Below are 13,730 nucleotides of genomic sequence, written 5' to 3' on the forward strand. Positions count from 1 at the left end.
ACTACCATTCGAAAATCAAAAATGTAAAATCATAAAATTCTTCCATCAGCGCGCTCTCTAATTAGAGCGACACTATTACTACTCGAGTCCTTCGATTTGGAGACGTTTAACGTTCTCCAGCTGAAAATCTCTGTAATTACGAGTATCGATTCCCTCTCGAGGCGTAATCTTGCGTCCGGGTGCAGCAATCGTCCCGCGGATCCCGGCACGGAATATCCCGAGGAGTTTCGGCTTAGGACGCGCGGACCAAGGTGTCGTTGATCGGAGCTCCGGTCGAAATTTAGGGCTTCGAGCGTGGCTGGCATTAGTGGCCCGGATTTTGGGGGTAGAAAACCGTAAAATCCCGCGCGCGCCTCTGTCTCCGTTGAACGGGAAAGGGTGGAAAGATGATGGAGACGGAACAGAGAGACCGAGAAGGAGAAGGGAAGGGAGTAGGGGAGGCAGGCGAAATTTCGGTGTTTGGCAGCAAACGTTAGAAACTCGAGGGGCGAGCTTCTGGGGCGCAATGCGCCATCTGGCAGCTACCCAGAATTTCCAGCCCTCTCCCTCTGCCGAGCTACCATCTCTTTCTGCTGCAATACCGACACGCGCACCCACCTTCACTTTTCTCCCTCTTCCTTTCTTTCACCCTCTCCGGTCGTTCCACCCCTGGCTCGCATGCAGAAAAGGACGCAAAAGGAGAGACAAAGAGGAATCAGGGGATGCAGTGGTATTCTCTTAAGACAAAGAGAAGAGAATGAAACACAGTCACGCACCTACACAACTTTGCGCGAGCCTCCATCCTCCCAACCTGCTTTATTTCGCCTGTTTTTTTCGTACTCGTCGAGATAGCAGAATCCCCCCCGCCCCATCTCTCCTGCTCTCCGACGAACCCTACTTTTCCTCTTGTTGCTTCCTTCCGTTTCCTTATGCCGTGCGCCAACGTTCTCAGTCACCTTCGCCGCGGACTCACCCTCGCGCCAACCCCCGCTCCCGAACCCACCTCTCCTACGTCTACTTTTCAGCACTCATCCCTCCTTAGACCACGGGGAGAGATACCTCGGATTTCCCGGTGTGTTTTGTTTGCATTTTAATCGACCCGAGGCTATGCACCTCAGAATTTTGGCCAGCTCCATCGTCAACCCGCCTCGTGTTCCGGTTCCTGCCTCCTAGACCTACCCCAACACGCGCTCCCAGCCTGAATACACAGGGGAAAATTGGAACCGTGCGATTTCTTTCATTGTTTTCGCCCATTTCACGGACCTCCGTCTCGCGTTCTGCTGCTAGCCTCCGGCTGCAACGGGGGACGCACCTCGTGCTGCCAAATGGAAAGTCGATTACCGTCGAGACACTGTGACGGAGTTTTGGCACATTTTTGACGGCGAGCCATTCGTTTCCCGCTGTGTCGAGACTTGCGCAAATTGTCGTGCACGTTGCCTTTCAGCCTGCAAACTTTGGGATTGTACGGTTCTTGTGGAAACCTCTCGCCATCTTCGGAAACAGAAATATCAAAAGTTAGTTGACACGTTGACTGACAAGTCGGCCATGCGAGAACGATACTATCTCTTAGTTAGATTTGAGAATCATTCTGCGACATTGTGTGAAATGTGCGCAAGAATTGAAGTATTTTAACTATCTACGTAGTTCGTCCGTTAATTTATAAATCTGTTCGTTTTCGTATGGCTAAGAGCCATCTTGTTTGACTTGTGGTGTTCATAAAAAAAATTTAATAGGTACAAGGAATATAATTTGAATGACATTTGTATAATATAAACGTGATATGAAGGGGTAAAAATAATATGTAGAACAGATGTTTCTGCTACTATACTTTCTTATTTTTGTCAGCACTTAATGTGAGACATGGAAGAAAAATAATATTCCTACTTCTTGATGATGAAAAATAATATTTAGCTAATATCTAGTTTAGAATTTATAAAATTTTCGAAAAGCTTTGAAACAAGATCAGATTTATTATCGTAGAACTTTTGATATGAAATTAGGACGGTTTAATAGAAAATTCAATCCTTAAATATTGTATGGACCTACTGCAATTCCTTGATAAAGGTCTCCGTGTCAAAGACGCTCCTGAACGTGTACAAGAGAAGACAATTCTGATGTTGCCTAGGGAATAATAACTTCGTTTCAGAGGTCCTTGACGACGCGTTGTGAAAGAAGCTCCAACTTGTCGTAATATGAACAATATTAAGGCAATTCAATGGAGACTTCTTGATCAAACAGAAATACTTGTTCCTTGTGAATAATTTATCTTAAAATAGCATCTTTTAAATGGATTTATTAAGATTTTTTAAGAGCTTCCAAAATTATAGAGATGAGCTTAAAATGCATTATTAATATTGCGGTAGCAGACAATTAATAACACTTTCCTCCATTTTAATCAAATGAAACCTTTTAGTTCGGGAAATAAATTATTACGTTATTTCAATCTTGGTTATGATTTTCTACATTCTGAATAGTAGTTAATGCAGAAAATGGTTCGACCGTGTGTTAATCAGTTAACTGTGGCGATGTAGTAATCACGTATGTAGAACTGCAGATAAATCTATCTAAAATTGTCGTGAACAAAGATAGCTCGACATTAAATGTACAGACATGGCAACACAATTTTCCAATATCGCGAAGCTTTTGATAGTCGGCGTCCATTTTGTAATTCGTCGTATTATCAAGTGTGAAACATTCCGGATTATTTTAATACCATGGCGATCGAACCGGTTAAGAACGAAATTCAATTATCGCGGCACGGAGCGGCGAGCCAGCAGAGGGAACGAGAGATCCGATGGTGCAGTGGCATGCAGTTTTACGAATGCGGCCGAAAGTGCAACGAACCTGCAGCACTCCTGCAGCCGCGTATACCGACCGACGGGACCGACGACCCGATCGATCGAGACCACTCGATTAACGCTGCAGACGAACTTCTTCTGGATATGCTAATCAACATTTTTTAGGATAATTTTCACCCTAGAGAAAGCCATTCTGCGTGGGACGCGATACAATTAAAAAAAGACTGCGAGAAAATATCGACTTCTTTTCAGATGAAACTTGATCGACACTGTAAATACGGTCCAAACGTTGAGTCGCGCGGCTATATTGTCTGAATTAATCACGACCGGAATCGTCCCAACAGAGTTATTAGCAAATATTTCCTCGAAAGATTTAATAATAATTCGAAGAAAATATTCCCGTTCCATTGCTTGTTTCGTTGAAAACACGGTGAAAATTTAATGCCACGTTTCACAGTCACTGTATCATATAGCTTAATTAACGCAGAAATTAATTAACTCTGAATTATTCGTTAATTAAATACTCTCGCAAATTAGCAGTTGGCTTTCCAGTAGATTGACACTTTCATCGATTAATCTATAGAGATAGGAGAAATGTCTAAGCCTTTCTCGAGCAAAACTAAGTTGCCGCAGCTTCCATTTGCGCGAACATCTGATATCATAACAACAAATCTATGACCGTAACTAAACTTGGTGTCTCGTAGTTTTAGCGCAATTTCAGCAACGGCAACTTCGCAACTGTTTCTTCGAAACTTTCCGAAACTGTTAGCGACGTCAGTGAAAATCATTTGAATCACGAAATTAATGTTTTCACTTTTCAAGTAAATTTTCGATGGAATTCTGTATTTTCTGCTACGTTAATATTTTGCGGCGCAGATTAAATCATCAAAATCCTGGTCCAGAATTATAATTTTCAACTTTAATACAAACTTGGCGCACAGACCTTTACTTTTTACCACTGCGAGCTAATTAAACTTTTTGCAAGGGAAGTTGAATCAACAAAATCCCAGTCCAAAGTTAATGTTTCCAATTTGAAATGTTCAGTGACAAAAATAGAATCGTTGAAGAAATGCTTCCCACGATTTTTCCGTCTAAAAATAGAACGTAATTACCAGCCGTAAGAGAAATTAAACATTCAAATGTTCCGCGTAGCCGACCGAAATGCATTGCGCCGCGCTACCCCCGGCTTTTCCGTGCCGCAGAAAATTCTGCGTTTAACTACGTTATAGCCGCAATCCCGTGAATTGCAGCCACTTCGCGCGATAGGACGTTTTACGCAACGCCGAGCCGTGCGATACCATTCGTGGCGAACGTGAGTGTTGAATTATTCAGCAGACGGGGGGTCTTAAACATGCTGCGGAATCTGTCGATTCGGAAGTCAGCAGCGCGAGAAAAATGAAGAATTAAGCGTGCGCCCTAATATTCGAAATTGAAGCTTTGTTAGCAGTTCCTACGAGTCTGTTTCATTCTACTGCAAGTGAAAGTACTTACGACTTGAAAGTTGTACTCCTTGCAGCGGAAAATCGACATACTGAAATAGGACAAGAATTCATTATTATTTTATTATTTTATGAACAAAAAATAATTTTAAACTTTCCAGTAAAAAACACATGCAAATGGTTTTCGTAACATTTAATTTCTTTGTAATAGAAGTTCTTTGAAAGACGTATGCATTTCGTAAAAACAAAGAAATTATATTAAATCAAACGCATTTATTCGTATTACTATTGATTCAACCGTAGATCATTATTAAAATTTTTAGTATGATTAATTCTAATGACTTCAGAAACTGTATTGTATGATAAGTATCGTTCGCATTTTCATTCTTCAGCAGACTAAGCGTGTTCCATCAACCCAGATAGATAACGAAAATTTTCTATTTTCATAATAATAAATAATGCGTAGTATATCGTTCGTTTAATAAAAGGGAAAATGGAAATTCAATTCACTCGACCACAGATTCCACGAGAAAACGATTTTGTACTCTACGTCTTATCCAGAGTGACATTTCACTACCACGCGACGGAGCGGTGCGGCTCTTGAAACCAAGGAACAGTTAGCTGAAAAGTATAAAACATGGAAGCAGCTCAATGGTTATTAGCTGGCAGAAAATTGTCAGTCGCAACGTGACAGTTACAGTTTTTGCGTTGGCAGCATGACAATAATGTTCATCCGAGACATTTTCTCGATTTCCGAGAGCGGGTGCCCGGATGTTAAAATCGTGACACCGAGGTGATTGTTGTCGAATGCAACATTTCATCAGCGAAATGAATCACCTCTCTTACCCCGTGATCGTCGAGGAAAAAAAAAGGGAAAACACACGGCAAATATTTAATCCGCGCGGCCCGTTCCCTACGGATATTTTTCCTCTGCACTTTACACAGCATGCTACACAAATAGAACCACCTGAAGATGAATTCCGTCGTTTCGTTACCTTCAGAGTTTCGCCACCTGACTGGACGTGAGATTTTTCATGCAACTTCCGCTCGAATCGATGAAATTGCAAAAGTAATTTGCCATAATATTCGTAAACTTCGCTTCTCGAAAAATCGTCGATATTCGAACTGTTGTAATATTTTTAAAAATATTTATGCAATCGCAAGCTCAGACTAATTTGAAAGTTTAAAGCCTCTTGTTTCGTTAATCATAATTAAGTCTTCTCTGTGAACGTTTGGATTATATGGTATAGAAGAAAACGAAGGACTCATCTTATACCGAAAATCATATAACAGAATATTCCAGTTCCTCATTTTGCAATCTTTTCAGCTACTTTATGCGACACAAATAAAGTTCGAGTTTTCTAAAGCTGGCAGTACATCTTTCAGTCAAAGTACAATAAAATGATTAAAAAAAAATCGTATATCAAATTTTAAATAGTTGTTGCAAAGAGAAAGAAGCTTCAAGAAAAAAATATCAAATTCCCCATCGATTGTTACTCAAGAATAGATCACAAGAAAAAAGTTTCACAGTAAAGTAACTTATGTACACTCTTAATGTGTCAAAGTTAAAACAATGAACGTTAGCAATGAAATGTTCAATTCCTAATGAACTCTTTCCTAGAACAATTGCCGCTTTGTTGACCAGAATGACATTAGTCTATCGATCTCCGCGGGTGCATACTCTATTTTCGATGTGAAATAAGAAAAAGTTGCCTATTTTTATGCACTCCTTGTTGACCCTATCGAGTAATATGAGCTGCTTAATCGGAATTTGTTATCGATGTTGCAAGCCTACACTTATTTTTAGAACGGCAAACTTTTTGACGAAAGTATAACAAGTATGTTTAGGGTCGTTTATAATTTTATTCAACAACCTTTTGCTTCTTCTTGATACATCAGCTTTTCGAAATTATAATCTTTTCTTAATAAACAGTCTAAAGAATTGTTTAAAAATTCACGATATGAAGAATTATTTCAGACTGCACAGTTTAAGGACATGTTTCGCTGTGCAGAATTTGAAAAATTGCTTCGAGAGCTAGAAATGAGAAATAATTTGAAAGAAATCATTTTGAATTCTATTCGCGATTCCAAACGGAAAGCGGGACGATTTTTTTCTGCGAGAAAATTTCATTAGTGAGAGGAAATCGATGGAATCCGGCAAGGGACCATAACTCGCCGGGTTAAAATGCCCATATCGATATTTCCCGACCATGACCGTATCGCTAGCGTGTGCACCGACGGTTCTTATTATTCACGGCTGCAAGTCATCGCAACGAATTTTAATAAGCCGACGCGAATTTCGTTAAACACACTTGATCTTGCCACTCATAAATATGGAGAACGTTTATTTAACCACGGCGGTGTATCTATAAAACGTCTCGGGACCAAACGAGACCTGGTTGAAGGGGCGGAGAAAGAACGGTATCAAGGACAGTGAAAATCGATATTAAAACAAAAGCGTAGGAAACTATTTTCGCGACGAATATTTACGCGAAATATTTCCGGTGGTATCATCAGCGGAAAAGATCCGCACACCCGCCCGGTCTACGGTAACATCAGCGTTACTATTTTAACGATGTACCCAAGGGACAAAGAATAATAATAATAAAACCAATTTATGACCGCGGCAAGCTGCCTGAATAATGTCGATCCGAGTTCCGCCGTGTTCCTCGAACATGTTTCAACGTTACCGCCAGAAACGTGGAAATCACCGACGCCTCGGATATGATAGTCTTACAGTACTCCACAAAATTGTTCGCATAACACATATCTGAAAATGTGAGAATCCATGCCCAGGAAGAAAAATGTTGTGTAATTGATGACAGAAAATTTTACATATGATAATTACTTAACATCGAGCAAAACGATCAGTATACCAATTAGTTTGTTGATATTTTATTATTTTATGTAATATTTTAGCATTTATCTATCCAGTACGCAATCTAGTAAAGTTTGTAACAAAAAGCAATGCACGATGAATCGAATTGTATCATAATGAACAAAAATATCAATTAGAACAGCTCCAATTTTCAGGTGTAGAACCGATAAATTCAATGATTCTTGTACCTTGTATTTTTCGTCAGCATTTTTCAATTTTCTGTCGCTTTTCTTCGTTCAATTTTTCAGCAGTTCCATTCGAACAATAAGAATCGTGCACCGTGCCGATACTTTTGAGGAATACTGTATATCGAACGAATCGAACTCGTACATGGTGCACCAACAACGGGGCGACTCTAACGTGTGAATTATTCATGACCCCTCAAGAATTCCGATCCCGTAACTTTGCGAATTAGCGATAAACGAACTCGAGTCAATTTTCTGCAAGTTACCGCCTTCCATTGTCGAAAATAATAATACCATGGTTGCGCAGATATCGTTCCAGAAACGCATTGCATCGTTAATGCGTTACGTGACGGGCCAGCAAACTAGTCCGTTGGCAATAAAAAGTTGTTTGTTACTGTCGTGTCGTCAAAATTTTCCGTCGTTCGCGATAACTCGGCGCATAATTACTCGATTCCCATTAAGCTGAACGGTTTTATAAATGAAGCTGGCGAAACTATGACTACGAAAACTGGAAATGAACAAGATGTTTTGAAGAATATTTCTGACGATTAATGCTAAACCCACCGAACAATAAAATTGATTGACGTGTATTACCTGAAAGAAATGAAAAGATCCAATTTACTTAGATTTTGTACAGTTTTTATTATAGTAGTTGATCAAATACTATAATTTATGCAATAATTTTCCACAAAATTGTCTTAATTGTTATTATAATTTTAAAATGAGAAACCGGTTGTTAGACCGTAATAGGTTTAACCTTAAATCATGAGGTTAGCTATTAATAACTAATATATTTTAAACATTTCTCCAGGAAGCTGTGTCTTAAACATCATTGACTGTGTAAATATAAAAAAAGATGATTAAAATTATATTTTATTAAAGAATCAAAACTGTTCAATTAACGAAGCGTCGATAGCAATTAACGTAAAAATTGAGATCACAAAAAGAAATAAAAATATGTCGAGCACAAATTGTACCTCTTTGCTTCTTGGAAATCCCGCATCAAACGCTGTTGGAATTTTTCTCGGTAAACTCGACAGTACAATTTCCCTCGGCTTTAATAAATAAACAGGAAAATGATGGAACATGCTGCCTGGTAAAGCACGCCTGAGGCTAGTTTTCGTCGCAGAACGCAGCACGTACCGTCCATAAAGTCGTCTAAATAATTCCGTTAGACGATATCGATTTCGCAAACGCGGATACGCGACGGCAGAAGTGGCCGACGAATTTTTTCGTTCCTAATCAACTGCGCTCGACGCATGTATATCTAACATCGGTTACCTTGACACAGTGGCACAAATGTAAGCTCAGCTACAACCGCTCTGGGCTGACCCAGTTTTGATATCCTCTACTTACCGGTCCTTATTTTACCTTTCCGTGCTCGCTCGCTCGCTCGCTCGCTCGCTCACCGCCGCGGCCGAGTCGCGCCGTGTCGTTGCATCTCTGATTCTGAAACGACACAATGGACTCTGGTGAATTTATTACAAAGAGAATATATAATATTGCCTATAACCCCCGCTAACCGCTTCCGAATTCTCTGTGCCCAGGTGATTTGGATTCGTACGAAAATTCGAGCATTTTCACAACTACAATTTGCAGCAGAATCGTTTCCAAGATAAACAATTGCAAACATGAAACAAAATTTACTAAAATTGGAACTGGTTAACATCGAACGTTAAAATACAACAAATTATCTGTGATTATAATTTGCAGCTGAGGACTAACATTATCTCTCCCTTCCCATATAAAATTTTATATCATCTTTAAAATATTTTTAACCATGTTTATTTGTAAAATTACTTGTTCAAAATTGCAGATCTGCTAATCGTACAAATTTTTAACTCCGCTGAAAATGCGATATCTGTTAATTTTCTAATTTTCTATTAATTGTGATGCTCTAACCATGATTTTTCTATGTACGATCCGCTGTTCACTGTTTTAAATGAATCGAGACGATGCAGTCCCTCTTGAGGAAGAAAGTGAAGCCTCTTCTTTAATCTTTCAACTTGCGCTTTAAACGAGTCTTTGTTCGTTCGTTCGCAAGGTCCGAAACATGGTTAGAGAATGACGAACGAATATTCGTTAAGTATAGACGATCCAATTTTTCAAAACATGACGACAGTAAATGTTTCTAATACAATTACTTTTAACTTTTACCGATTTGATAAATGAAGATCACGTTGTAACAGTAAAGATACTGTAAATTGACGTGAAAGAAAAATTAATTGAAGCTTGCAGAAGCTACAAAAACTGCAATAACTAATTCGAGCATTGAAATTACTCAAATAATTACTTTGACTGTTGTTGATCCGCACTGAAATGTACTGCCGGGTCGAGAGGGACCCAGCAAATGCCGGAAGCGTGACAATCCTCCGGATATCGTGCGGTAAAACGGCTCGAACATTTTCCGGCGGCTAATAAATTGATTACGCCCGCTCGAGGCAGTAACGAGCGTCTTACGTCCCGACCACTCGATATCTGTTGCTTCTGACAGGACCTTGACAGGAACGACATTCGAGAGGTCGAAAGTAGATCGATGAATCTTCGACAGGGCCAATTGAACGCGCGTATAACCGAGGTAACTTCGTGACCTGCTTTTTTCTCTGCAGCGAAGAAGAGACTAGCCGCTGAATGAATATACTCGAGGAATCAGGAGGATCTCTTTCCAGTCCGCCGTCGCTACGGGCGAAAATCTTACACGCCCCTAATTGCTAGCATTGTTTCTCCGATGGGAGAGAGCGAAGCACCACCGGCTTGCAACCGCTCACGTCTTTCACGCTAAATCTTATCCTCGCCTCGTTCGTCTTCATCTTCCTTCTCGTCTTCGTCATTCCTGCCGGATACCGTGCCTGCAGCGCGCAGAATTTGACTCATCGATCAATCCGAGACAGGCGAAACGAGACAACAAATTCAACGCGCAGGAAAAGACTTGCTTCGTTGCCAGCCCGAACGAAAGCATATACCGAAAAACTTTTAACACGCCGGAGCTCACATCCCGCAGGTCAAATCACCGGTTTGAAAAGGTTCAATGTTATCATAGTAGTTATAAAATCGAATCACTCTCAATATAATATAATATATATGATCATATTATAATCTAATGATCGTTCTTCTATAATATGATTACTAATGCAAGCGTATGATTTAGTGAGAGCCGTAACTGCATTGGAACTCCAAGAAATCGACAAATTTTTATTAAAATTCGTAAAATATAAAATTCAAAAATATTGAATCTTAATCAATCAATCTAAAATCAATATCGATGTTATCATATATGACGAAATAGAAATCACCATAGATAGAAATTGTCACCAACAACTGTATTTGACATTTCGCCGCGGCTACGCCGTCACGAAAAGGAAATAAAGTTAATAATAAGCCTACTCGAATCGCCCTTCAACTTACGAGATTTATCAGCAGAATCGTGCGACTAAAAATATCGACCTAAAACAAACGTATGAAACCTGTGACTATTTTTGTAACCTATGTGATATATTTTTACATGCCTTTCATTTTACTGCACGATGGAAAGCAGGCGTTTCTGAATCTGTCTGCATAATTTATAGTCTTTGAACATCATAGTACGTCAAACGATTGATTAAATCAATTATCGAGTCTTTCAGGAATAGTTCTCGTCCTCCTGAAAGCCGAATCACGTGACACGCCGTCGTTTTAAATTAGGGCAATACTGTCGAAAATTGTTTGCTGGGACTCCGTGCTACAAGAACAATAAGAGTCGCTGGAAAAACCTTTTCCTTTAGTTATTGCCACTCATTGTTCCGCGCTCCTTCTTTAACATAATACATCTGTTGTTCTCGTCCCTTTCGTTTCACGATTCCTTTCAGCCAAGGCTCCACGGATGGATCTTTTATTCACCGTGTATCTTATCTGATACACTGAAATTTTTATTCCGTGTCGGTCTGCTCCTATCGTGCACATTTTTTATCGTCTATTAAGTTATACGTATTCGGTGGTGTGAATAAGAAACTTAAAGGTTTGTACTAAATAACCGTTGCCCATTTCGATGCCGACCATCGAGAAGTAATAAACAATATCAACACGTTATATACTGGGAGGAAGACATCGATCATTTAATTATAAATAATAATTTCAGAGGAAGTCGTTGCACAATATTAATCCAGATACTCTATTGAAATACATCACAAACAAAACTACTTTCGAATAATTTTTGATGAAATTTTTAACTGTTGATCTTCGACTTTAAAACGAGTATTACGAAACTGCTGGTACATAAGTATTTACATCGTTCACACGGTTAAAACGTTCTTCGTTCAATGCTAACAGTAGGAGAGACGCTATGCGAATTCAAAAATTGCCGGTAGTGCAATTGTAAAGAGAATTCGACAGATTATACGCGATTGGAATGAACTAGCTAGTCGAAACGATCAGAAGATAGAAATACTGACGGGAAAACCTGTGTAGATCGTGCGCACCACATCCGCTCCACTTTGCAAGCGGATTATTTTCTCAAAGAAAAAACCATTCGGATTGCTGATGTTCGTTGAATGCCGGTCAAAGTATCTGAGCAAAGTTCACCGACTCCGCTGGCTTGGCCTATTTTTTCAGACACACGCTGAGGTGTGCTTTCTTCCACCCCCTTCCAACCGCCAGGTACCCTCTTTTTTTTAAAGGAGCTGAGTGCATCGCTACACCAAACCTAAGCTACACGTACTTTGTGACAAAATGTCTGAGATAAAAATGGAAGCATTACCCTGCTCAACGAAATTGTATCCTTATCTTCTCGCCCTAAAAACGGAAACCTTGTTCCACGCTTGGAAAACAATACGCAATATTACCTAGCAATCATGCTAATCCAGACGGAAATTCTTTTTTCTTTTTAATTAAAAGAGAAATCTTGCTCTTAAACTAAAAGGTTCTATTGCTGTCAACACTTTGCTCTCTTCTTTATGACTATCTTTACAACCCTTTATTTTTCATATTCTTCACTCATCTCGAAGTACAATCATACTGGAAAATCTTTGCTACCACTACTATCTTTAAATCTTCATTTACTATTTATACTAAGGGAACTTCCTTCCGCAGTCTTAAAATATAATCATAATATTACATCAAAAAGAAAATAGTGGAATCAAAAGAAGATGGTTGAAAAAGCATTTTCAATGGAACCTGGGAAACCGTGAAGATGTTCGTTGGGTTCCGTATTATCATTAAATATTCGAAATGTGTCGCGTTGGAGGCACGTATTCTGTCTCGTGACAGACTGCCTATAAGACGATAAGGGCAGTTGCTGAGGGTTCTTCACTCTTCTTTGCTACCCCGTCCATGTGGCTCGTCGCCGGCGTACTATACATATGACAGGCATATGTATACGCTGCACTGGTATATAACACGTGTATTCGTAACACGATCTATTCGACCGAAAGCACGCACACGCTCGCATACATGCATCGATACACCTCGAGGACCGGTGGGATACACGGGTTTTGCACATAGGAAGCCAGAGCGATGTCGAAAGACGAGATCGAGGATCTATCGTGACGAAGACCAGAGATGAAACTGCCGCGCGGCGAATAGGGACTCTAATTTTGCGGACGGAGTTTCTTGCGAATCGTGAAAATCTTTTCACGTCCCCGGCAAAAGCACAGAATCGTCCAGGAACTTTTCCGCCGGGAGAGATTTTATCGCTTGCGATACTGCCTTCTTAACTTCCATCGACATTTCCTGCAACTGTCTGCCAACCATCCACTTTTCGACAAATTCCACCTGCTAGTTAGCGTTACAAAAGATTGTTCGGGACAATCGCCTAGATGACCGTCCTATTTTTCCTAAAAATTTTAACGCTGAACGACTGCCGAACACAAGTATAATCATTACTTCTCTGACTCTATGTACGCCTTCGAAAACCTATTTAATTTCTAAACTTGTTTACGAATAATGACATGCATGGCAGTCAACATGGCAAATAAAACAGATGACGGACTTTCGTATAAAATATTTCTTAAACACCTATGTACAAAGTCAAAGATTTTTATTGACAATTTTTAGCCATTTTGAAACTAGAAAAATTGTACAAGTATTCTTCCTTGAAATATTTTTTGTCTAAACGAAACTGAAAATACGATAAGTGATGTACTCACAGAATCATTATCTGAATATTGTTAGCTATAACAAGGGCGATAAATACACATTGAATCTTGCTATAAAATCTTGGGAGCAAATCGTAATTATTATTAACACACAAATTGATCTCAAACATTAAAGTAAAAAATGTGGTGGTCTGTATAAATTAAATTAACCGCTCTTTTGATTTGCATAGTGTCTGCTGCTTTTCATGAAACTTTGATAGTACAAAACTGCAATCCTTTTGCCCATAGAAATAACTCCAATCCTGAAATGATAACCAATATCCTCAGACTATAAATTTTCACAGTGAAATCTTTCACAAAACACCATCACAATTGTCTAAACT

The 13,730-nt window shown here is 39.5% G+C and overlaps 1 protein-coding gene across 6 annotated transcripts in view; it reads left to right on the forward strand.

The window, feature by feature from the left end:
* LOC144476542 (uncharacterized) overlaps nt 1-13,730 on the forward strand; it is a 96,797-nt gene that overhangs the window by 70,077 nt on the left and 12,990 nt on the right. The gene's annotated exons all lie outside the window — the stretch shown is intronic.

The sequence above is a fragment of the Augochlora pura genome, chromosome 10, assembly GCF_028453695.1.
Source record: "Augochlora pura isolate Apur16 chromosome 10, APUR_v2.2.1, whole genome shotgun sequence".
Taxonomy (NCBI): Eukaryota; Metazoa; Arthropoda; class Insecta; order Hymenoptera; family Halictidae; genus Augochlora; species Augochlora pura.